Here is a 26,935-nt window from a genome sequence, read left to right on the forward strand (position 1 = left end):
CTTTAAGGTAATCCTTTTTCCCTATTCAACACTACCCCTATATATAAGCCACTTTTAATTTCCCTGTATCTCTGGAAAGTTGAGTCCTTTAACAAAGATAACAAGATACACCCAGGAAGAAACAAAATAACCTTCCCCACCCACATTGAGGGTTTATAACCACCCTCCCATCTTATTCTTCTGTTAGTGTTTCTGTGTATTTGTTTTTGTTCTGGTACTATATAAATCTTATTATTGGGGTTCATTTTGGTTGGGTTTTTCTTTTTTTTTTTCTTGTCTTTTACTTTTGTTAGTCTTTTGGTTTCTTTTGTTTATGTACCTTATAAATCTCACTTTGGGGGCTCATTTTGGCAGGGTTTTCTCTTCTTTTTCTCTTTCTTTCTTTTTGGTGGTGATTTCCAATTGCTTCAAAACTTTCCAAGATGCACCTTGCCTGGATCATGTTGATATATTCAGCTATATATCCTCTCAGACACCAGTCACCAAAATGACTAGGAGAAGGAACACCCAATAGAGGAAAAGTTCAGCAACTGTGCACTCTGCCACAGAACTATTAGATATGGACATAAACAGTATGTCAGAAAGGGAATTCAGGGTAAAAATTATCCAGGCAATGATTAGGTTGGAGAAGACCATTAATGACAACATAGAATCTCTAAGGGCGGAAGTGAGAGATGATCAGCAGAAGTTAAAAATCTATCACTGAGATCCAATCTAATCTGAATACTCTAACAGCTAGGGTAACCAAGGCAGAAGATAGAATTAGTGATCTAGAAGACAAACCGATAGAAAAGAAGGATCAGGAGGAGGCCTGGAACAAACAGCTTAGAAGCCATGAAAATAGAATTAGGGAAATAAATGATCCCATTAAACATTCCAACCTCAGAATTAATGGGATCCCTGAGGGGGGGGGGGATGTAGAAAGAGAAGACTAGAAGATATAGTTGAACAAATTCTGGATGAAAATTTCCCTAATCTGGGGAATAAAACTAGTGTTCGTGTCCTAGAGGCAAAAAATTAAAAAAATAAATAAATAAAACAAAACAAAAATACCCCAAGATCAATGAGTCTAGAAAGAAATCCATACAATTAATTGTGAAATTCACAAATCATAATTTCAGAGATGAGGTCTTGAGGGCTGCTAGGGGGAAGAGATTCATTTCGTACAGAGGAAGGACCATCAGAATAATGTCAGACCTGTCCACAGAAACCTGGCATGCCAGAAAGGGCTGGCAAGACATATTCATGGCACTAAATGAGATCATGCAGCCAGGAATACTTTATCCAGCAAGGCTGACATTCAAAATGGGTGGAGAGATAAAGAGCTTCCAAGATCGGCAAGGTTTAAAAGAGTATGTGACCACCAAGCCAGCACTACAAGAAATATTAAGGGGGAGGGGCTCTATAAAAGAAGAAAGAACCCAAGACTGACATAGAACAGAAAATTACAGAGACAATCTATAGAAATAAGGACTTCACAGGCAACATAAAAACTTATTTTTCAATAATCATTCTCAATGTGAATGGCCTAAATGCTCCCATAAAACAACACAGGGTTGCAGACTGGATAAAACAACAGGACCTATCCATATGCTGTCTACAAGAGACACATTTGGGACTTAAAGATATATCCAGACTGAAAGTGAAGGGATGGAGAACCATCTTTCATGCCAAAGGGCCTCAAAAAAAAATCTGGGGTAGTGATTCTCATATCAGATAAATTAGATTTTAAGCTAAAGACTGTAGTCAGAGATATAGAAGGACACTGCATCATTCTTCAAGTGTCTACTCACCAAGATCTAACAACTGTAAATATTTGTGTCCTCGCTATGGGAGCATCCAACTACATAAGCCAACTCTTAATCAAATAGAGAGTCATATTGATATGAATACATTAATTGTAGGGGATCTTAACATGCCACTCTCAGTAACAGATCATCCAAGCAGAAAATCAATAAAGAAACAAGAGCATTGAATGACACATTGGACCAGATGGACCTCATAGATATATACAGAACATTCCACCCTAAAACAACAGAATATTCATTCTTCTTGAGCACGCATACAACTTGCTCCAGAATAGATGACATACTGGGTTACATATCAGGGCTGAACCAATACCAAAAGACTGAGAATATTCCCTGCATATTCTCAGAGCACAATGCTTTGAAACTGGAACTCAACCACAAGAAAAAGTTTGGAAGGAATTCAAACACTTGGAAGCTAAAGACCATCCTGCTCAAGAATGTTTGGATCAACCAGGAAATCAAAGAAGAACTTAAACAATTCATGGAAACCAATGATAATGAAGACATTGGTCCAAAACCTATGGGATACAGCAAAGGTGGTCCTAAGAGGAAAATACATAGCCATCCAAGCCTCACTCAAAAAAATGGAAAAATCCCAAATACACCAATTCTCTTTACACCTTAAAGAACTGGAAAATCAACAACAAATTAAGGCAACCACATGCACAAGAAGGGAAATAATCAAGAATAGAGCAGATATCAATGAGTTAGAAACTAAAGATACAGCAGAGAACATCAAGGAAACTAGAAGCTGGTTCTTTAAAAGAAGAACCAATAAGATCAATAAACCACTGGCCAAACTACTCCAAGAGAAAAGAGAGAGGACCCAAATTAATAAAATTATGAATGAAAGGGTAGAGATCATGACTAATACCAAAGAAACAGAAAAATCATCAGAAATTATTATCAACAGTTACATGTCAATAAGTTAAGCAACCTAGACGAACAGTTATATGCCAATAAGTTAAGCAACCTAGATGAAATGGATGCATTCCTGGAAACCTATAGACTTCCAAGACTGAAACAGGAAGAAATGGACAACCTGAATAGACCAATATCTAGTAAAGAGATTGAAGCAGTGATCAAAAACCTCCCAAAAAAACAAGAGCCCAGGACCTGACAGATTTCCTAGGGAATTCTACCAAACATTCAAAGAAGAACTAATACCAATTATTCTGAAGCTGTTTCAAAAAAATAGAAAGAGAAGGAAAACTTCCAGACTCTTCCTATGAAGTCTGCATTACCCTGATCCCCAAACCAGGCAAAGACCCTATCAAAAAGGAGAATTTTAGACCAGTATCCCTGCTGAATATGGATGCCAAGGTTCTCAACAAGATCCTAGCTAATAGGATCCAACAGTACATTAAAAAGATTATCCACCATGACCAGGTGGGATTTATCCATGGGATGCAAGGGTGCCTCAACATTCACAAATCAATCAATGTGATAGAACAAATCAATAAGAGAAGACAGAAGAACCACATGGTCCTCTCAATTGATGAAGAAAAAGCATTTGACAAGATACAGCATCCATTCCTGATATAAACGCTTCAATGTATAGGAATAGAGGTAACATTCCTCAACTTCATAAAATCTATCTATAAAAAACACACAGTAAATATCATTCTCAATGGGGAAAAGCTGACAGCCTTCCCTTTGAGATCAGGAACACAACAAGCATGCCTACTCTTTCCACTGTTGTTCAACATAGTATTAGAAGTCCTAGCAAGAGTAATCAGACAACAAAGAGAAATAAAAGATATTTGAATTGGCAAAGAAGAAGTCAAACTCTCTCTCTTTGCAGATGACACGATACTTTATGTGGAAAACTTAAAAGATGCCACCCCAAACTACTAGAACTCATACAGCACAGAACTCATACAGCAATTCAGTAATGTGGCAGGATACAAAATCAACCCACAGAAATCAGTTGCTTTCTTATGCACTAAAATGGAAATATAGAAAAGAAAATTAGAGACTCGATTCCATGTACAATAGCATCAAGAACCATAAGATAACTGGGAATAAATCTAACCAGGGAGGTAAAGGATCTGTACTTGAGAAACTACAGAACACTCATGAAAGAAATTGAAGAAGACACAAAAAGATGGAAAAGCATTCCATGCTCATGGATTGGAAGAATAAACATTGTTAAAATGTCTATACTGCCTAGAGCAATCTATACTTTCAATGCCATCCCAATCAAAGTTCCACCAGCATTTTTCAAAGTACTGGAAAAATCTTAAAATTTGTATGGAACAAGAAAAGACCTGGAATTGCTAAGGAAATGTTGAAAAAGAAAAACAAAGCTGGGGCATCACATTGCCTGATTTCAAGCTTTACTACAAAGCTGTGATAAGCAAGACAGCATGGTACTGGCACAAAAAAAGACACATAGACCAGTGGAACAGAGTAGAGAGTCCAGATATGGACACGCAACTCTATGGTCAAATAATCTTTGACAAAGCAGGACAAAATATACAGTTGAAAAAAGTCTCTTCAATAAATGGTGTTGGGAAAATTGGATAGTTACGTATAGAAGAATGAAACTTGACCATTCTCTTACACCACACACAAAGACAATCTTGAAATGGATAAAAGACTTCAATGTGAGGCAGGAATGTATCAAAATCCTAGAGGAGAACATAGGCAGTAACTTCTTCAAAATTGGCCACAGCAACATTATTCAAGACGTGTCTCCAAAGGCAAAAGAAATAAAAGTGAAAATGAACTTTTGGGACTCATCAAGATGAAAAGCTTCTGCACAACAAAGGAAACAGTCTACAAAACAGAGGCAACCCACAGAACGGAAGAAGATATTTGCAAATGACACTACAGACAAAGGGACAATATCCAAGACCTATAAAGAACTCCTCAAACTCCACACTCAAAAAACAGATATGTCGAAAAATGGGCAGAAGACATGAACAGACACATCTCCAAAGAAGACATACAAATGGCTAACAGACACATGAAAAAATGTTCATCATCATTAGCCATCAGGGAGTTTCAAATCAAAACCATACAGAGATACCATCTTATACCAGTCAGGATGGCCAAAATTAACAAGACAAGGAACAACAAGTGTTGGAGAGGATGTGGAGAAAGGGGAACCCTCTTACATTGTTGGTGGGAATGCAACTTGGTACAGCCACTTTGGAAAACAGTGTAGAGATTCCTTAAGAAATTAAAAATAGAGCTACCCTATGACCCTGCAATTGCACTACTGGGTATTTACCCCAAAGATACAGATGTAGTGAAAAGAAGGGCATCATACCCCAATATTCATAGCAGCAATGGGCACAGTCATTAAACTGTAGAAAAAGCCAAGATGCCCTTCAACAAACAAATGAATAAAGAAGATATGGTCTATATATACAGTGGAATATTACTCAGCCTTCAGAAAGGATGAATACCCAATGTTTGTATCAACATGGATGGGACTGGAGGAGACTATGCTGAGTGAAATAAGTCAAGCAGAAAGAATTAATTATCATATGGTTTCACTTACTTGTGGAGCATAAGGAATAACATGGAGGACATTAGGAGAAGGAAAGGAAAAGTGAATTGGGGGAAATCAGAGGGGGGAGAAGAACCATGAGAGACTGTGGACTCTGAGAAACAAACTGAGGGTTTTGGAGGGGAGAGGGGTGGGGGGTTGGGTGAGCCTGGTGGTGGGTATTAAGGAGTGCACATATTGCATGGAGCACTGGGTGTGGTGCATAAACAAAGAATTTTGGAACACTGAAAAAATTAAATTTAATTAAAAAAAAATCTTAGAGGATTACATAGGCAGTAACCTCTTCACATCAGCCACAGCAGCTTCCTTCATGACATGTGTCCAAAGGCAAGGGAAACAAAAGCAAAAATGAACTTTTGGGACTTTATCAAGATAAAAAGCTTCTGCACAGCTAAGGAAACAGTCAACAGAACTAAGAGGCAATGGAAGAATGGGAGAAGATACAGATAAAGGGCTGGCATCCAAGGTCTATAAAGAACTTCTCAAACTCCACACCCAAAAAACAAATAATCAAGTTAAGTAACAGGCAGAAGGCATGAACAGACACTTCTTCAAAGAAAACATGCAAATAGCTAACAGACACATGAAAAAATGTTCAACATCATTAGCCATCAGGGAAATTCAAATCAATACCACATTGTTTGAGCACTTTAAATATATTGTCCCACTTGTTTCACTTCTCTACGGTAGAAAAATCCATCATTAATCTAATTGAGGATCCCTTGTATGTGACAATTTTTCTCTTGCTGCTTTCATGATTCTCTGTCTTTGTTGAAAATTTTGTTTTAATGCATCTCATTGTCAGTCTCTTTCATTTTATTCTTTTATTCTACTTGGAGTTCCTTCACCTTCTGGATTTGTATATCCACATCTTTTTCAAATTTGGAAAGTTTGAGACCATTATTTCTTCAATTATCTCTCTGGTCCTTTCTTCTCAGTTTCTGGAATTCTTATAAAGGGTATACTTGTCTGTTTGATGATTTCCTTTCAGTCTCCTAAACTTTGATTACATTACTTCATTCCTTTTTCTTTTTGCTCCTCAGACTCATTAATTTCCAGTGACCTGTTTTTTAGTGTGTTGATTTTCTCCTCTTCCTGTTTGAGCCTGCTATTAAATCCCTCTTGTAACTTTTTCAATTCAGTCTTTATATTTTTGAGCTCCATAATTTCTGTTTGGTTCTTTTTCTTTTTCAAATAATTTCTATCCCTGCTGACATTCTCATTTTGTTCATATATCATTTCCCTGGTTTCCTTTAATTCTTTGTCCTTGTTTACCTTTAGCTCTTTAAGCATATTTAAGACAGTTGTTTTAATGGCTTTGTCGGATAATTCCCATGCCTACGTTTCTTAGTGATGGGTTGTGAAGATTTATTTTGTTTCTTTGAAAGAGCCATCTTTTTTGTTTGTTTCTATACCTTGTAACTTTTGTTAAGAATTTGGCATGTGAAAAAAGAGCCACCTCTCCCAGTCTTTGTAGACTGGCCAAAAAGACCTTCATTAATTAGTAAGGTGTGTTCTGAGTGCTGGGATCAGCCCAGAGCAAAGGCTTAAGGTCTTCTCAGCTCTTTTCTGGATGTGCATACTACCTGGGAGTATGTGCATGTGTTTCAGTTGCTCCTGTATACATGCCCTTAAATATCTTAATTTCCAAATATTCCTTACCTTATCTTCTTATTGGGACCTTAGATATTTTATTCTCTTTCTCTGACCATCAGTTTTGTCCTAGACATCCACAGATCAGCAGGCACCCTATAGTTTTTGCATACTATTACACTCACTATTGCCTTCTGCTCCTTTATTAGCCTGAGATTTGAACTATGCCACCTTTCAAAGTCAGAGAGGACCAGGCCCTCCTGACACAAACCACAGACAGGTTAAAACATTACAAATAAATTCTGCTGTACTCCTGCTGCCTCAAGGAAAGGAACTGGGAATTGGGCTACCTCCTCAAACTACATCACACTGCATAAAGGATGGAGTAGGGACAGGGTGAATAAAAGTGCCACAAAATTTCCTACTGTTTTGAATGTAGCTTTTCTTGATTGAGTGTTATCTTGGTGGTTGCTGCAGAATTTTGACTGGCCTCCAGAGGTCCTAAAAAGTTATTTTAGTCTCAATTTCTAAAAACGTTTCCATGGGGAAAGAAGGGTCTGGAGCTTCCTAATTCACCATCTTGCTAACATCACTTCTAAAACTTCTAAACCATATGTAAAATAGGTTTTGAGCTGTAACTTCTGTAACAATAGAAGTGATGTAACCAGGGGCGCCTGGGTGGCTCAGTGGGTTGAGCCTCTGCCTTCGGCTCAGGTCATGGTCTCGGGGTCCTGGGATCGAGCCCCGCATCGGGCTCTCTGCTCAGCTGGGAGCCTGCTTCCCCCCACCCTCAACTCTGCCTGACTTTCTGCCTACTTGTGATCTCTCTGTGTCAAGTAAATAAATAAAATTTAAAAAAAAGAAGTGATGTAACCAGCATATATGAAAGCTTCTACAAACCAGTAAGAAAAAGACAACTCAATAAAAATGAGTAAAAGTCATACACAGACATTTCACAAATTATGATAGCCAAATAACCAATAATCATGAGAAAATGTTCAACATCTTTATTCAACACAGAAGTGCAAATTAAAACCATGGTGGTATGACCCTGCACCAAATACCAATTATTGGCCAGAATGTGAGCAAAGGGAACACACAAATACTGAGCATGAAATTTAAAAAGAGTGCAACAAATTTGGAACTCTATTTGATAGTTAGAGCTGAATTGAGTATATCAAATGATCCAGTGTTCTACTCCTAAGTATACATTTTATAGAATATATGCCAAAAACATGAACAAAAAGTCCATGCCCAAATATGTATCCATGTTTCACTGATGTGAGGCTTATACAATATAGGGGGCTCTGGCTGATAAAAAAAAATACAAATTAGGAATGTAAGATTAGATACAGAAATTAATATTAAATTAGCATGATAAAAGATACCACAACTATACTATATACTATAGTAGGCTTGGAGATTCAGGTCTCTTTCTTCTGGAACGTTTTTAGATATCTTACCAGAAATGCTTTCATAGAGATATTTCACAGAATATGAATATGAAATATTCATATGAATATTCCCCTCCCTATCTAGAATACTCTATAAATCCTAACAACTCATATCTCTCAGAGAGGCCTATGCAAATGAGGGACACTGAAACTTAAGCTTCATCAATGGCTTGATAAATCTGCCTATGATCATCACAGCATTACTCAGGAAAGCCAAAATTGGGGGAAAAAAAACCACGTATCCATCAGTAGCAGAATGCATGAATTGTGGCATATCCATACAATGGAATGCTATACAGCAATGAAAATGAACATATCACTACTATGTGCAACAGCATGAGTGAATCTCACAACCATAATGTGGAATGATGGAATCCAAAAAATGAATATATATACTATATGATTTCATTTCTATATATATACTGTTCAAAAACAGACAAAATAACCTATGGAAATAGAAGTATGGAAAGTAGTTTCCTCTGGGAAAGAGAACTGGAAATGCTTGGTAGGTGGCAGAAAGGGGACTTCTGAGATGTTCATAATGCTCTATTTTTAAAATCTGGATAGCAGTTATGCATAGTGTGCTTACTTTGTGATAATCCATCAAGCTGTACATTTAGAATCTGTGTACTTTTTTCTTCGTACATTATACTTTAGTAAGAAGTCTGTTAAAAGTAGCAGATGGAGGGCAACTGGGTGGCTGAGTTGGTTAAGCTGCTGCCTTTGGCTAGGGTCATGATCCTGGAGTCCCAGAATCAAGTCCCACATTGGGCTCCCAGCTCTGCAGGGAGTCTGCTTCTCCTTCTGACCTTCTCCCCTCTCATGCTCTTGCTCACTCTCTCTCTCTCAAATAAATAAATAAAATATTTTAAAAAACAAATAAAATAAAATAAAATAAAAGTAGCAGATGGAAAAAAAGTAGCAGATGAAAGCAAGATACTAGTTTGTTAATGAGAGAAGTGGGCAGTCTTAAGGGGGTATCACCAAACTATGAGAACTTCTCTTTATAATACTGATATTCTTGCAAAGGAAACTGGCAGGATCCTGAGAATTGATCAGAACACAGTACTGCCTAGAGCATCTAAAAGAATCCTGATAAATTCTTGTAATTTTACCACCTTTTATGTATGATTCCATTCAAATCCCTTACACATTACATTCTTCTAAATTTGTGGAGAACTTCCCAGTTCCTGCAACTATTTTTAATATAGTATGATTTTTAGGCTATTTTCAATCCTCATTGCTTAATTCCAAACACATACTGATTTTCCTTCTCTTCAAGAATAGAGTCTAGAAATCTGAGTTTTTCCACATGTGATCTGACCAAGACAGAGTAGAATGAATACATAACAGTGCTCATTCTAAAGTTTTTATTTTGTGGATTAAGTTTTATATCACATTAGGTTTTCTAAACTCTTAAATTCCTCTTTGGACTCAGACTGAATTTACATTCCACTAAAGTAATGGATTTGGAGGGGTTAGAGGGTTGTTTGTATTTCTTTTAGTTCTATATTCATAAAGTTGTATTTTGTTTTGTTTTATGACCCAAACATAAACAGCAGACTCAGAGGAGAGAAGGAGGGCTTATGTAATTATCTCCCTCCTCTATAAAATAGGATTATAGATCTTAAATTCTTAAAAATATTTATTTATTTGAGAGAGAGAGAGATCACAAGTAGGCAGAGAGGCAGGCAGAGAGAGAGGGGGGGAAGCAGGCACCCCACTGAGCCAGAGAGCCTGATGTGGGGCTCGATCCCAGGACCCTGAGATCATGACCTGAGCCAAAGGCAGAGGCTTAATCCACTGAGCCACCCAGGTGCCCCTAGATCTTAATTTTTTTAAAGAAAATATTCTTTTCCACCATCCCCTACTAAATGTCAGTAGTTTTCAGGAATCCATGTATTTTTCATATCTCTTTTCATTCTACTTCCTCCTTATCCCTGCCTGGGGCCCCCTCCAGAACATCATACTGATATTGTCAATGAAAACACATCTCTGGTGGATGTCCCACAGACACCTAAACCTCAAAAGTCCAAGGACGATTTTATCAAATTCCTTCACATTTCTCTTAAACTAGTCCCTTGTCTGTATTCCATATTTCCACTTGAAAACCTTAAAACCCATCTTATTTCCCAAACTATGAATTTCAGTGTCATTTTTAACTTGGCTTTGCTTTATCCTACTACACATATGTCACCCTTTTTTTGTAGATTTTACCTTCTAAATATCTCTCTGATTTGTTCCCTCCTTTTCATACCTATTCTTACCATCATAATCTGGGCCTTCAATATCACTTGCTATTGGGTAAATCTCTATTTTCATACATTCTCTGTACAATGACCAGTGATATACCTAAAATATGAACATATTATTCCATGTATGAGTGATTTCAGTGTAGTCAGAGTCCCTAACACAACATAAAAATGACTGCAGTTTAGCCACTGCTTAACCTTGCAAACTTGAGCTCCTGCAATTTTTCTACAGGATCCCCATGTCTTCCCCAATGTGAAATAACTCAATTCTCATAACATACTATTTCTTTCATTTCTACATATATTTACCCTTGTCTTTTTGTGAGATTCATACTCATCCTTCAAAAATTGGATCAATAGCATCCTCTCTGTGAAGCCTTTTTAAAATGGAAACACCTCCCATCCCTGGCACAAATATTCTTTTCCTCCCCAGTGTTAATAGAGTATATAATGCATACCTTGGAAATACAAAAAATTGTTGCTAAAGGGGCAACAGTTTATAACTGTTATGTATAAACATACTGCAAATAAGAAAGTCAATACATATTTGTAGAATTTCAGCATACAAGAATTAGCAAATCCACCACAGCAAGTATATTCAGACTCCTCTATATATATGTTTTATATAATCTGGAGGACTGTTCAGCTTCTATTTCCCATAAATATTTTACATTCATCTAAACTATTATTTCTTTTTTTAAGATGTATTTACTTGAGAGTGAGAGAGACAAAGTATGAGAGCATGAGGAGAAGGGCAGAGGGAGAGGTTGAGAGTTTCAAGTGCAGCCTCATGCACAACACTGAGATCACTACCTGAGCAGAAACCAAGAGTTGGATGCTTAACCGACTGTGCCAACCAGGTGCCCCTAAGCAATTGTTTCTATGTACCCATTGACTAGTAAACTCTGAGCTCCAGGCATCTTTTGAGTTTGGGTTCCTGGCCATAGAACAACTCTTAAGTACATAAAATGGCTGGCAGGGACAAAAACAATGAAATCTAATCTTACCACCAGTGAAAACAAGAATGATATTGCTGTTCACAGATGCTCCTTTCTGACCACCTTTTGCTTTACCAGTAAGAGCCCTTATATGTCTCAAAAGGAAGGCATTACCTATGGTGCATGTAGAAATAATTAGGATAAACTGGAACCTAGGTTCAAACTGGCTGTTTTTCTAATTCAAAGTGAGAACTCTGTACATGAACCTCACATGACTCTGAGATCATGGTAGAAAGCTGAAAATACCAAAAGGACATCTACCAAACCCATCGTGCCTAATTTTCATGCAATTATTAACAATTATACTTCATTAAAAAAGAAAGTTTGGAATACATGCTAAATGTGCTATATGCTAGAACAATGGACATAAACCAAGACTGTCTAGTATATATGTATACATCATTGTTTTGTGCACTATAAAAGATACAAAATAAGTATACGATGAGAGCCCTACCTTCAAAGTTAAATCTCATTAGACAAAATATATTCATCTGAGATAGAGAGCTATACAAGAGTGAATATTTTAAAAATGCAAAGTAAGTGGTATAAATTGTGGAATTATAATAATTCAACTGAGAAGCTGGATTATTTAGAGAAGGCTTAATGGAAGAGCTAAAACTTGAGATAATAGGAAAAATACTTGTCTGTGTGTAATTGAAAGTAATCTGAAGACAGCAACACAAGTCACACACAATCATTATTATTTGATGGCACCTAGTATTGTAGTGGTAAACAACCTAAGCACACAAGCAACGAATGAAATGGCTTTAATGTTATTTGACTCTTAGCCTTGCCTTACTTAGCATTAGAGCTCCTGCCATGAACATATATGTCAACCCACAGTAATCTCGCTTTTCTCTGCACTTTAGTTCCTGAAGCTGGCCTTGTGATTCTACTCTCCTTAGCCTGACCACCAGAGCCATCTCTGGTTTTCCCAGAAAGACCTCAGTAAACCACTAAGAGAGCCTAGCAGTGTCCTTCGGCTGCTCTGTGACTACTTGACTCTACTGACTCTCTGACTCCTTATATCACACATTAGCTGGTGTCTAGGCCTCATAAATTGAGCTAAGTCAGGACAATTATTGGACTCGTATCCAAGTTAATCATTCAAGAAGCATGCCACAAACATCTCTATAGCTGGCCAAGGGAAAGATACCAAGGCTAATTGACTGAGGCATGATCTGAGTCAACCATGATAGTGAGAAAAGCCCTTCAGAAGTTTGTATTGTTTCTATTCATGAGTTTCAGCAACACAAACACCTATGTTAAGAGCCCCCCTTAATTATTCTTATCAGATTCCATCAAATGACTCCATCCATAAAGCATCAGATAAATCTTTTAGACTTGATGACTTGTAAATAACTACACTCCCAAACTGGGATATCTTGTGGGTGTCTTGACTTTATTACCATCAATACCTTCTGATTCCAACCTGAGACAAGCGTTTTCATCAATAAGTTACTTGACAGACTTTGCATATCCCGAGTTACTTTTCATAAATGTTTGAGCTTTAAAAATATGTTTTTAATGTCTCCATCAGCCCTATACTATATGGATTTCTGCAGCTGCTTTCCTTGGATGATTTACTAGTCAGATTTCTCATTAGGCTCAATCATGAAGGCTCAACCTACATTTAGAAAAACAAGGTAGCTGCATTCCAGGGAAAAATTCTTTGAGTAATAAAAATTTATGAAAGAACAATGGAAATAATTGTCTTGTATAGAAATGAGCACTGGGACTTTAATTTTAACATCTGTATAACAGAATCTCTTTTTTTTGCATTTTTTAATGAACACTTGAGTTCAACATTTTCAGATCATAGCGTAAAGAACTTCCGTTCTTTCATTTCTTGTCCTAAGGGTGATCGCTTTCAAGTGAATGACAATCACCTGAATTCTGAATTCAAAGCCTGAGGAAAGGTCATTTGACACAGCCTCCTGGTGTCTTCAATAAAATCTACATGTATGATTGTCCTGGAAGTGGGGAGAAAAAAAAAAAACTGTGACACTACATACTTAAAATAGGAAGCCTTTAATAGCTGCCCAATTGCAAGACCAAAAAAACCAACTTACATTTGCAAAATGAGGATAATAATTGCAGTAAAGTGGCATATCTGATAGATTATGAAAAGCATTAATTACAATTAAACACCATTTCAATACATGCTAATTTACCAAGGCTACATAGAAATTGCATTTGAGTTTCATGGGGATATGAACACTGGTCCCCCTCAAAAAAAATTCACCCAGTCTATATTTGAAAATGAGTGCAAATCATACAACAAATGAATGTTTTATTGCTCACACTGAAGCACAGAACTTAGCAAAGTTTGAATGACCAACTAATATAAAGGGAGACCTGTTTGTAAAATGGATTTCTAGCATGAATTAAGTCTATGTTTCAGTCAACTTCTGTATTTATGAGACAGAGAGATCAACTAAAAGAAAATGTCTCACTTTTAATGACACCCTTTCTACATTCAACTTTTCCAAATGATTTTTAGGTATAGATCCACCTTCATTGCAGCTATGCTAACTCAACACAGTCCAGCAGTGTCCAGGAGAGTTTGAAGTACCTAATCCCTCCCTTCTCTCCAGCCAAGTGTCCAAATAACTAGTAAGTCAGGCATTTAATACATTTATAGCAACATTTAATTTATATTTATACATATATATACATTTAATACACATATAGCTACATATGTAGTACATGTGTTATGTTTAACATATAGTCTATACTTAATAAAAATATGTTCTGATCTCCTGAGATGAGATGACCACATGTCATCTGACAGCTAACTTTTCTGCCTTTTCCTTGATAACGAGACTTCCTGATGAAACCGTGAACTACTTGAGGTCAGGGATTGGGCTCTATTAATATGTGTATCTTCAACTTAACATAGTACATGACACTTTATAAAATATTAAGGAATGGATAGATAGAAAAATGGATGATTGATCTTTGTCATGATATCCAGATACTTGACCTCAATCTAGTAAACTGATTCCAAAATTCTAATTATTTCTTTAATTTAGTGGTTTGGTTTGAGCTTCTTAGTCCCTATTTCTTTATAAAATCTAATTAACATAATCATAATGACACAGTAATATGGGCCCACATCTCTTTCCTTAAAATTTTTAGATGAGAACAAAATAAGTGCAAACTAAGGAACTAATGGGCCCAAGTAGAGCAATGTAGATATTTTACATAAAAATAATTTAAAAATAAACTAACATAGGACAATTAGCGTGTTTGCAATTTTCAACAAACAATGTAGCACTTTAAGAACTGATAAAAATAGATTTTTAGTTGATAAAAATTGCTAGATCAGAAAAAGAACAATCTAATCTAAATAAAACAAGCTTTCAATATTTGCAAATGACAAGGGTAGTATAAATAAAGGATTAGTATCCAAAATGTATAAAGAACTTAAAAAACTCAACACCCAAGAAATGAATAATCCAATTAAAAATGGGCAGAAGACATGAATAGATATTTTTCCAAAGAAGACATACAGATGGCCAACAGACACATGAAAAGATGCTCAGTTGACACTACTGGTCATCAGCGGAATTCAAATCAAAACTACAATGAGATGTAACCTCACACCTGTCAGAATGAGTAACATCAGGAACACAAGAAATAATAGGTGTTGGTGAGGATGTGGAGAAAGAGGAACCCTCTTACACTATTGGTTGAAATGCTAAGTGATGCAGCCACTGTGGAAAACATTATGGAGGTTCCTCAAGAAGCTAAAAATAGAACTGCCCTACAATGCAGAGATTGAACTACTAGGTATTTACTCAAAGGATACAAAATACTGATTCAGAGGGGCACACGTACCCTGATGTTTATAGCAGCATTATCTACAATAGCCAAATTATGGGAACAGCCCAAGGGTCCCACTGATTGATGAATGGATAAAGAGGTGATAAATACAATGGAATATTACACAGCCATAACAAAGAACAAAATCTTGTCATTTGCAATTACATGGATGGAGTTAGAGAGTAATATGCTAAGTAGAATAAGTCAGTCAGAGAAAGACAAATACCATATGATTTCACTCATATGTGGAATTTAAGAAACAAAACAAATGAGCAAAGGGAAAAAGAGAGAGAGAGAGACCGAGAGAGAGAGAGGAAAACCAAGAAAGAGACTATTAATTACAGAGAAAAAACTGATGGTTACCAGAGGGGAGGCAGGTGGGGGGAATGGGTGAAATAGGTAATGGGGATTAAGGAGTTCACTTGTCATGATGAGCACAGGGTGATGTATGAAAGTGTTGAATTACTATATTGTGCATCTGAAACTAATATTACACTGTATGTTAACTAACTGGATTTTAAATAAAAACTTTTAAAAAGAAGTAACTTATTGTAGCACAAAATGTAGCAATATCTATAATCAACTGTAAGAGAGTTTGTCATTTTTAGTTCTCTGATGTAGCAAATTTTTGCTATTATCTAAAAAAAAACCCAAAACAAAAAAAAACAAACAAAACAAAAAAAACTTTTACACCAAAGCCATTCAGACTAGTTGGAAAAAGATGGTAAGTTAATCATCAAGATCAATTTTTCTGATGAGAAAAAAGTTTCTGTTTAAAGTTACATGACTAAAACTTGTCTTTATATTAATTTATGTTAAATACCAATATGGCCATAAATCCAATACATATTGTATCTTTTACTGTAGCATTTTGAGAAAGTGTTGGAAGGTGGGGTAAGAATACCATAATTTTCCAAAAAACATAGAAAAACAAAGACAAGTTATTTTAAAAAATGGCAAGCAGAGAATTTGTCATTTGATGCTACTTGTACCCACAACCCATCCTCTACCCAAGTCACCAGTAAGGACATTGAATAAGTCATTATAAAAGCTACTAGGAAAACTGGAGAATCTCATAAATCTACTTCTTCTTTGACTGTGAATTCTTGGCTTACAAATTTTAAAAATATCCATTTCTATTATCATTAATAGGGCCCTGAAAATGCTGGAAGAATTAGGAACACTTGCAAAAGATAAACAATAGTTACCCAATTTTAGCATTACTCTGAGACCAATGTACTTGGAAAACAGAAGGAAATTTATCCCAATTTAGGTAGAGGAAAAACTGAATAAAGAAACAGTAAATTATCAATTGATTCTTCAAAGATCATCATTATAATACCTGGTTTATGCATACTATTTCCTGTCTCAACATCAGTCCATACAAGATATTTCCTTTAGTTTCCACAACAGGGCAGATAAATAGGGACTATTATCTCCTTCCGATAAATTAAAAAATTATATAAAATGCTCAGGTTTCCTATATTCAATACTTTTGCTGTTACTTTTCCCAATAACTGAACCTAGTAAATTCTTAATAATTACAAAGTAAGGATGAGGGTTTATGCTTTTTGCAATTCACTAAAATCTTCCATTTGTCTCAAATGGTATCAAAAAGACAATCTAAAGTAGGCAAGTGGCATTTTTATTTCACCTAAATTCTATTTTGTTGCATGCCCACACCACCTCAATCAAGAATAATCCTTCCAAAACAGTGGCAGACAGCTCTTGCCTTACCCAATTCGAAATGGATAAAATTTAAAAGCTTATGGGGATGCCTGGGTGGCATAGTCAGTTAAGCATCCAACCCTTAGTTCTGGCTCAGCTCATGATCTCGGGGTCCTAGGATTGAACCCTCATCAAGCCCATGTTGGGCCCATGCTAAGCACAGAATCTGCTTGAGAATCTCTCTCCCTCTCCTTCTGCACCTATCCCCACCCCACTCATGCTATCTCTCTCTGTCAAATAAATAAATCTTTTTAAAGAAGCTGGTATCTGAGAAATACTTGAATAGTCTGTTTTCACAGATATTGGCATCTCTTATCCTTAGCAGCCTCTGAATAGAATTCGGTCTAAGATCCTGGAAACTTGTGTTGGGATAGGGTGCAATGTTCCATCTGGCATCCACAGATTTATGCAAGAAGCTTGTTAAACCTAACTTCTCACTCTGAGATATACTTTCTAAGCAAGTGAAAACTACACTTTGGCCAAGTATCTTGGGTCCAATGGCTGGAAGTCAGAGGCATTTTAGTGGCTTACACGTAACAGAAAGGGGACAAAGAAAAGATTGGAGGCAAGGGAAAAAATGGGAATCCATAAATTTCATTTATGTAATTAAAGTGTATAGCATCAGTGAAAACCATTCTATGAAGAAATTGCTTTTTTACATTTTTTGCCAAACTTCAGTCACCTTTATTTACTTGCAAAGTCTATTAGTTGTCAAGTTTCATTCATTTTATCCACCATGTATGGCTCAAGTTCATTTGCTTCTCAGCATCTACACTACCATCATCCTGTTGGAGGCAGTGCCAACTTTTGTCCAAATTCTTGCAATGGCCTCAAAATTGGCCTCCTAATCTCCACTCTACCCCCTTCCTATCTACCTTCTATACTTCTGCCAAGACTGACCTTTTAAAAATGGAAGCTCTGTCTTTCAAGCCTCTATGCCATTTCAGCTCCTGCCACACTTAAAACCTTTCAGTGACTTTTCATCACTTTAGCCTAAAACAAATTTTCTTAACATAGCCTCCAGGCTCTGCTTAGGCTCCTTTATGCCTGCATCTGCAATATCATCTTTGCATCAAGCTCCTCCGCAGCTTCTCTGCTCCAGTCACATTAACTTTGCATGTGTGTGTATGTGCATTTTCTTTCTTTTTTTTTTCCTTTAAGATTTACTTATTTATTTTAGAGAGACAGAGAACCTGTTAGGGCAAGGGGCAGAAGGGGAGGGAGAGTCTTAAGCAGACTCCATGCTGAGCACAGAGCCCCACAAAGAGCCTGATCTCATGACCTTGAGATCCCAAACTGAGCCAAAACCAAGAGTTGGACACTTAAGCAACTGTGCCACCTAGGGGCCCCTGTGTATGCATATTCTACGCATCTATCCTTACAATAAGAACTTTGTGGATATTTCACTAACTCACTCTCCTGTAGCATCTTCTCCATTATTTCAAATTAACATCTTTGTATCCTTTTGATCTAAAATGGAATTTCCTCAGATAAGCCGTCTCTGACCCATCAGACCATGTCAGTTACCTCTGTTACATATTCTCATCGCACACATACCTATCATAGCACCTGCCAGAGATTTGCATTTCCTTGAGTGTATGATAATTGGATTCCTCTTCTCTCTACCATTAGATTGCAAGTTTCATAAAGGCAAAAGCTATAGCAAATGTGCTTAATGTTGTATCCCCAGATTCTAGCACACTATCTGGCACAGAGCTGATGACAGTGATGAACACCACTAAATTGGTTTATGTGAACTTTGACAAATCACTCAACTTTTACCGTGCTGCAGTTTCTTCATCTATAAAAAATGAATGTGAGAAATGACAATAAAATTAGCTTATTAATACATTAAAAGATGCAAAGTACCTATGGACATGGTGTGATAAAGGGAGTCATGCTGGTTACGGTGAGTATGATCCTTTCAGGATGGTGCTGTCAAAAGAGAAGGTATTGCTTTCATGGTTGAGAGGAGAAACATACAGTTACTGAGTAACTACTCTGGGTCAGGCTCTATGTCTGGCACATTATATTCATTATATTAGTGAGTCTTCACACGTGAAGGTTGTAGAACCAATCTACTTGAGACATATAAAGAAAACAAAATCTCTCTCTCCCTCTCTCTCTTTCTCCTTCTGTGTCTCTCAACATGATCTCAGCAATGCAGCCTAAAATATCACCACACACTCCCCTATGTTCCAGTGATTAGGGAATAAACTAATCAAACCCTATAGCAGTTCTTTCTGCATATAATTCATATCAGTAGAGCTGGTTATAGACCGTTGTTAATTACCATTTTCATTGCCAAATTTAACTACTGTGTAATTCTTCCTTTTTCAGTCACCTTAATAAATTAATCCCCTAAAATGTTTTTCAGGTCAGCCAATTCTCTCCTCATTTTACAGATGAGGGAACAAAAGCAATGAGATTTCCTTAATACCATAGCTGAGTTGCAAACCACTCGATCAAATGCACCTTAGGGATATCAACTTTTGTAAGTCCTTCCAGGACATGTTCATTCAGTTCAGTAGCTCAATGTTATGATTGCTGTGACCTCAGGAAACAGTAACATTGATGACGAAAGTCAAGTTCAGATACTGCAATCAGGGCTGTAGGACTTTTATTTCTCTTGGTGGCTGTCACATTATGGTAAAACCACCCAGCATGGTTTATATAAAGGTACATTTATGTCTCTTCCATAATTTAACAGCATTCAAAACAACCCTTACTTCATTAGAAGATCAGATTTCTCCATCAGTCAGCATAATAGGCATTAAATAGATGTAAAATGGGTGGCAGAATTTGTCATACTTTATACTTGATTTTAATGTTTTTTTTTTCTTACAGATATATATTTTTTACTCTATAGAAGAACAAGTTGAACAACATACAGGGTGATTTCCATGTTATTTCTGACAGATAAGATCCCCTCCAATAGACAAACAGAATGTTACCTTGCAGTGTTATGTTGAGATGTTTTTGGAGTGGAAAGCATGGGGAATCACATCTCTGCTTTAGAAAAGATATTGAAGACCATGACTGTTAAACTTATTGAAAGCTTATGATTTTCTGGCTTCACATTTAGACTGGCAATATAAATTGAAAGATAGTTTTAAATCAGGAATTGCATTTTTCACTTAAAGAAAGCAATTTTTTTTCAAGACTATGTACTGAGCAAATCCTGTACCTCCCTCTTTTCTAGTTTTCTGTTCCAGTCAAGAACATGAAAGATGGTACTCTATCCTCAAGAATCAAACAATATTCGTCCCAGGGAAAGTGACTTCAGATATTTTCAGATATTCAAGTGAATTTCTTCTAGATAGCACATACCTGGGTCATGGTTGGTTGATTGTTTTTACCCATTCAGCCACTCTATGTCTTTTGGTTGGAGAGTTAAATCATTTACTTTTAAAGTAATTATTGATAAGAAAGGATTTATCATTTTCATTTTGCTAGCTGCTTTCTGTTAATCTTATAGTTATTTTGTCTCTTTTCTTGCTGTCTTCCTTTGTGTTTTGTTAAATTTTTTGGTATTAACAAAAAATTGAAATTATTTGGCTTTTATTAGTTTATTTTTTTCTTTTGTGTAATATCCACAAGTGTTTTTGTGTGTGTGTGTGTGGTTACCATGAGACTTAGAGAAAACAATCTTCTTAAAACTGATAACAAATTAACTTCAACTGTATAAAAACACTACTTTTATATACATTTCCATTCCCAATTTATGTATTGATGCCAGAAATTACATCTTTATATATTCTGTATCCATTAACATAGTTCAACAGTTATTTTTTATGCTTTTTTTTTAATTTCAAGGGCCACTTATTCTGCTCTTCCCCAGACAGCTACACTATGGTAGACCCATCAGAGCTATAAGATAGGTCTAGATGCTAGTTCTCTGGATAGTCCTGATGCTAGTTCTCTGGATAGTCCTGATGAAGTTAGGGTGCTGGATGCATGGATTAACTCTTTCCCTCCCCAGTGGGAAGCTAAGAGCTGGGGGATCAATGAAGTCTACCAGCCCAAGCTGCCACTTCCATTCTCTCCTGAGCAGCTAGACTGCCAGTCATGTCAGATCTCCAAGACTGGCAAGACCGAAGCTGGATCTCTGGGGAGCCCTGTCAGAAAAATTGGTGCACTGTACACGTTAACCAATCCCTTCCTTCCCTTGCATGAAGCTGGGTACTAACAGACCTTTTCTGGATCATATAAAAATGCTGCACTGGGGGTGGGGTTTTCAGTAAGAGGGTGTCCCAAATCTTCCTACCAGCTTTGGTAAGTCTGGTTTCATGTTTTCCCATGGTGCAGGAGCCTTTCAATGAGTTTATTATCTCTCACAAAGGAAATTTGTCCATGAATTATTGAATCAGTATTTTTGTTAGGGGAAAGGAGGGTCCAGAGCTTCCTCCTTATCTGTATTGTTGGTGTCACTCATATATAAATGGATATATTAAAGGGATAGTATCTTTTTAATACAAAATATAATCTATATCTTTTTATATAAACATTATACTTTTCAATATAGTTATTGAAAATCAAATTCTATCTTATTGTGAATTCTTCATTTTAAGACACCTATAATCTGAAAAAGCTAATACTCATTTTTTGATATGAATTTTCTATGTTAGTCTTAGGTTTTATTGAAAATCAATGATCTTTCCTTCTGAAAAAATATGAAGGGAAATTATTTTTTTCTCATATTTTTCTCAATTAAAGGAATCATATCCCAGCAAATTCATAGTCATGAAACTGATTTAGGAAAACGTATAGGCAGCAGTATCTGTTAGATGTAATTGTTCTCCCTGCTCAAACAACTTTCAGTTCTCAGAGACTCCAAGAAAAGGACCCCTGTAAACCAGAGAAAGCACCATAGCAAATCCAGAGAGCAGGGTATGGGGGATCAGGACTGTACCCTTTTGCTCTCTTTCTCCATGGTCTAATAAGGCTACCAAGCACTGCCATTAGAACACTGCTAATCAGAAAAATAAGAAATGAATACATAATAATGGGTCATCTTTGAAAATTTGGTCCATTTGGCATGGAAGAATTGAAAGGAAGAGAAAAGTCACTGATATGTTATCTTAGGTGATGAGAGTTTTCTGCAAGGCTATGTACATAGAGAGAGAGAGGGTTGCATAGGAAACAGCCTCAACAGTCTAATGTTGGTCTCATGGAGTCTTGAAGCATCATTCAGGATACCACAGCAATCTCAGTCTCCCACAAAATCTCTAGCGCTTGAACATTCTGGAACTCAGCTTCGCCTCCCCTTTTTTTTTCTTTCTTTTTTTTTTTAAGATTTTATTTATTTATTTGACAGAGAGATCACAAGTAGATGGAGAGGCAGGCAGAGAGAGAGAGAGAGAGAGAGAGGGAAGCAGGCTCCCTGCTGAGCAGAGAGCCCGATGCGGGACTCGATCCCAGGACCCTGAGATCATGACCTGAGCCGAAGGCAGCGGCTTAACCCACTGAGCCACCCAGGCACCCTCTTTCTTTTTTTTTTTTTTTTCCTACTGGGTTTTACCGTATTTACCATCTGTGTTTGAACACTCCAGAGAAAAGGCTCTGTTTAGGTCACTTGGTTCGTATGTTAGATAGTTTTCTTGCCTGGGCCACTCATATAACAGTAGTTAGCTTCAATCCCTCTTCCAGTCAGATATGCTCAAGGTGTCAGGGTCACATGGGTTTAAATACCATTAGGAAAAATCGGAGGCTATTTTTCTCAAGAGGGTCAATATAACCAGAAAACAATTTAGGGATTTGAGGCTTCAGCAACAACTTTTTATTTATTCATAACAGTGGTTGATGATGAGTACAATGATGAGATCAAAAGCAATAGCTACTTGTTTTAACCTTCATAAATTCCCTAAATGTCATAATTAAAATAAAATATCTAACAAGCTACTTCCAGAAATGATTTGTGTTATTTCAAGGCAAAAGTATGAGATTTCTTGAGAGTAGGGCTTCTTCTATCTTCTTAGCCTATGTTTTCTATCTCAGGTTGCATGATCTTTCATCCAAAAATGAAAAAATAATCTAAAGAATAGAATCTTAATTTTTAAAAATAAATATATCATCCTCATTGCTGTCTCTCTTTATTGCCATTTTCTCCTCTGGTCCTTTTTCTTTTTGGTCCTCAAATTGTGATTCAAATACTTTTAAAAGATTTTAAGCTGCATTGATCTTCTAGAACTGGAAGGATATTGTTGACTGAATAAACATAATAAAGTGCTAGCTCAGAGCAAGAGCGTGTCATAACCTTCAGTGAGATAAAACATGTTTTATGATGTAGTAAGGTATCAGTAATTACTCCAAAGCATACTCATACCATTTAAATAACCAAAACTTGATGATGTTAGCAATAGCTAGAGCATAAACATTTCTTGTTATACAGTTATAATTTATTATGAAAATAATGCCAACCCTCAACCCAATTTCTACTTTAATCTGAAATGCTTCTTTCAATGATCCCATTCCTATGACACTGATTTGATGTGCTTGACCACAGAAGTGAAAGATGCAAATATCAGTTAGAGAACTGAAAAAAGATAAAGAGCATCAGGACATAAACATCATGAATTTCGTTATTTGAGATACTGTTTTAGAGCATAATGTCTGTGATAAAAACCCAGTAGTTACCATTAATTTCTTGCACCTTAGGGAAAATTATGTGCTCAATTCTGTGTCAGAGGAAGAAAAATTAACTACATTAAAAGCAATAAGCAATTAGAGGTTGAAAATTTTTATAATGGGCTTTGTGGGAGTTGGGTAGCAACCACAAGTTTGGGGTATTTTTTTAAAGATTGTATTTATTTATTTGACAGAGAGATAGAGCCAGAGAGCACAAGTGGAGGGAATGGCAGAGGGAGAGGGAGAAGCAGGCTCTGCACTGAGTAGGGAGCCCCACATGGGGCTCCATCTCAGGATCCTGGGATCATGACCTGAGCCAAGGGCAGATGCTTAACAATCTGAGCCACCCAGGCACCCCCACAAGTTTTTATTTTAGCACAATCTTGCTACTTTATTGCATATTATAGTGTACCTAACTACAAAAGACAATAATTGCACTTCATTTCCCAGGGAAAGCCTTTACTGACCTGCAACAGGCAGTTCCCTCTTTATTGGCTATGTTCCCCCAAATTCTCCTTATGCACTCATGTAACAATAGTTGCTACCTAGTAACAGAAATAGTCAGCTCTCCTTACTGAATTGTAAACTCCCTTGACTCAAGGCAAGTACCACATTCTCTTCATTAGTATATCCTTAGCACCAAGCATAGTGTCTGATACACACTGTTTAAGTGCTCTAGACTCAATAAGATAAAGGAAGCTCCACAAACACATTTTCATCTCTACTCCTTCTTTTCCTTCCCTATCTTGTGAAGTGTGTGTGTGTGTGTGTGTGTGTGTGTGTGTGTGTATCTTTTATTTCTAGTTTAGTTTTGATGGAATATTATAGAGAGGTCGTTTGGCAAGATAGGGTAACAGAAATGAAGGATAATTGTCAGCAGTAGATAAACAACAAAGATCAGGATCTCATGCAAATACAAGGTAAAAAGCGAATAGCTGCATACTGTCATGAGATAGAATGAATAAACTATTGTTATATTTTTACTTATTTCTTATTTCCAAAAAGAAATGTGCATTCTCATTTTTGAGGCTAATGGTTTTACATTGGACTCTTGATTAAATTGTCTGTGACCCTCTGATCTCCCTCCTTTCACTGTACAAACATGATTAAGGTCCTTATATTTTAGTTTTTAAAATTTTCTCTCCTAATGAGCTATCCCCCAAGCTATTACTGCACCCCTCTTTCTTTCCTCTTCAGCATAGAATGTCCTATGAGAGTAGTTTAAATTTTCCTGAATCCCCAAAGTCTATAAAAATCAATGTGTTTAATGTCACCAAATATCTAAATGCAATAATATCAATCATTATCTTACTTACATTGAAGTCTTATTTTAAGGCGTCCCAGGCATTTCGAATATAACATGCCAAACTTCTAACAATTATCTCTCTATCCAAATATGCTCCATTTCCTTCATTTTCTATCTTTTATAGTGGCATCCTTACCTAGGCTAGAAAAACTTCATCTGTAATGACAGATTCAGTAATGGAGTATTAATCTTCAGATTGGATAGACATTTTCTCACAAAATAAAGATTTTTTTCTGCTAAAAAGACAACTTGAAATGGTTTATTTTTGGCTGGATAGTCCATTGTAGAGTATAGCTACCCCACACATTTGAACTGGGCGGCTCAAAACCTTCCATGCTTCCTTCCCTATCATTGTAAGAAAGCAGAAAATCTGAATTAGCCACTGCATGGCAAATTTTCAAATGTGGTCAATAGGAAGGTGAAAACACTTTTCAGAGTGTTCCTTACACATTTCACAACTAGTAGTCATGATTCTTTTAATAAAATATGGATAAACATGATATCGTTTATTCATATAATACTACTGCAATAAAAAGCAACAAACTACAACAAATGTACAGCTATAGATGATTTTCAAAAGCATGCTGAGTGAAGAAGCATAAATGTACAATCCCACTTATATGGAATTTTAGAAAAGATACACCAGATACACAGCAGGGGGAAAAAGCAGGATAAGTATTGCCTCTGGAAGGTGATGACATGGTTATAATGGAAAGGCTCAAGAGGAAACTTTGGGGGGTTATGGTACTGCTCTATACCTTGACAATAGTTTGATATACACAGCTCTATGCTCTTGCCAATGCATACCACAGAATGGTATACTCCACCTTAAAAAGGAAAAAATAAGCCATTTAAATCAACTGTATGTGGACTGAGGTGTTTAGGGAGTATACTAAATGTCTGCCACTTAGTGTTAAGTGCTTCAAAATATAAGATGGATTATGGATAGGTAGAAAGATGGATAGAGGGATTTATATGTGATAAAACCTAATTGTTAAATGTAAACTATAGGCTCTAGGTGGTAGAAATATGAGTGTTCACTCTACAAGTCTTTCAACATTTTTGCGTGTCTGCAATTTTTCATATTAAATGTTGAAATATAAAAAAGAAAAATTAGCCTACAGTTTGATTTTGGACACAAGCTTAGAACATTTAATCACCAATATATATGTATATTTTTTACTGTGGTAAGAAAACTTAACATGAGATCTGCCCTCTTTAAAATTTAAGTGTATACAACATTGTTATCTCTAGGCACTATGTTGTATAGCAGATTTCTAAAATTAATTCATCAAGCATATCTGCACCTTTATACCAGTATGAACAATCATGTCCCATTTCCCCTTCCTCCCAGACTTTGAAAAACCACTGTTCTACTCTCTTCTATGATTTTGACTGTTTTAGATATCTCCTATAAGTGGAATTATACAGTATTTATCTTTCTGTGACCAGCTTATTTCACTTAATATAAGGTCCTCCAGGTTCATCCATGTCATTGCATATGGCAGGATTTAATTCTTTTTTTAAGTGTAAATAATATTCCATTATATGTATATGCTACATTTTCTTTACCCATTCGTCATTAATGGACACAGATTGTTTACATATCTTGGCTATTGTGAATAATGCTGCAGTGAATGTGGGAGTGCAGATATCTGTTCAAGATCCTGATTTCAACACTTTGGGACAAATATCTAGAGGTGGAAATACTGGATCATGTGGTAGTTCTTTTTTAAATTTTTTTGAGGAACTCCCATTGTTTTCTATTGTGGTGGCACCAATTTATAGTCCCACCAACAGTAAACAAGGGTTCCAGTTTCT

The sequence above is a fragment of the Lutra lutra genome, chromosome X (genome assembly GCF_902655055.1).
Source record: "Lutra lutra chromosome X, mLutLut1.2, whole genome shotgun sequence".
In the NCBI taxonomy this organism is placed as follows: domain Eukaryota; kingdom Metazoa; phylum Chordata; class Mammalia; order Carnivora; family Mustelidae; genus Lutra; species Lutra lutra.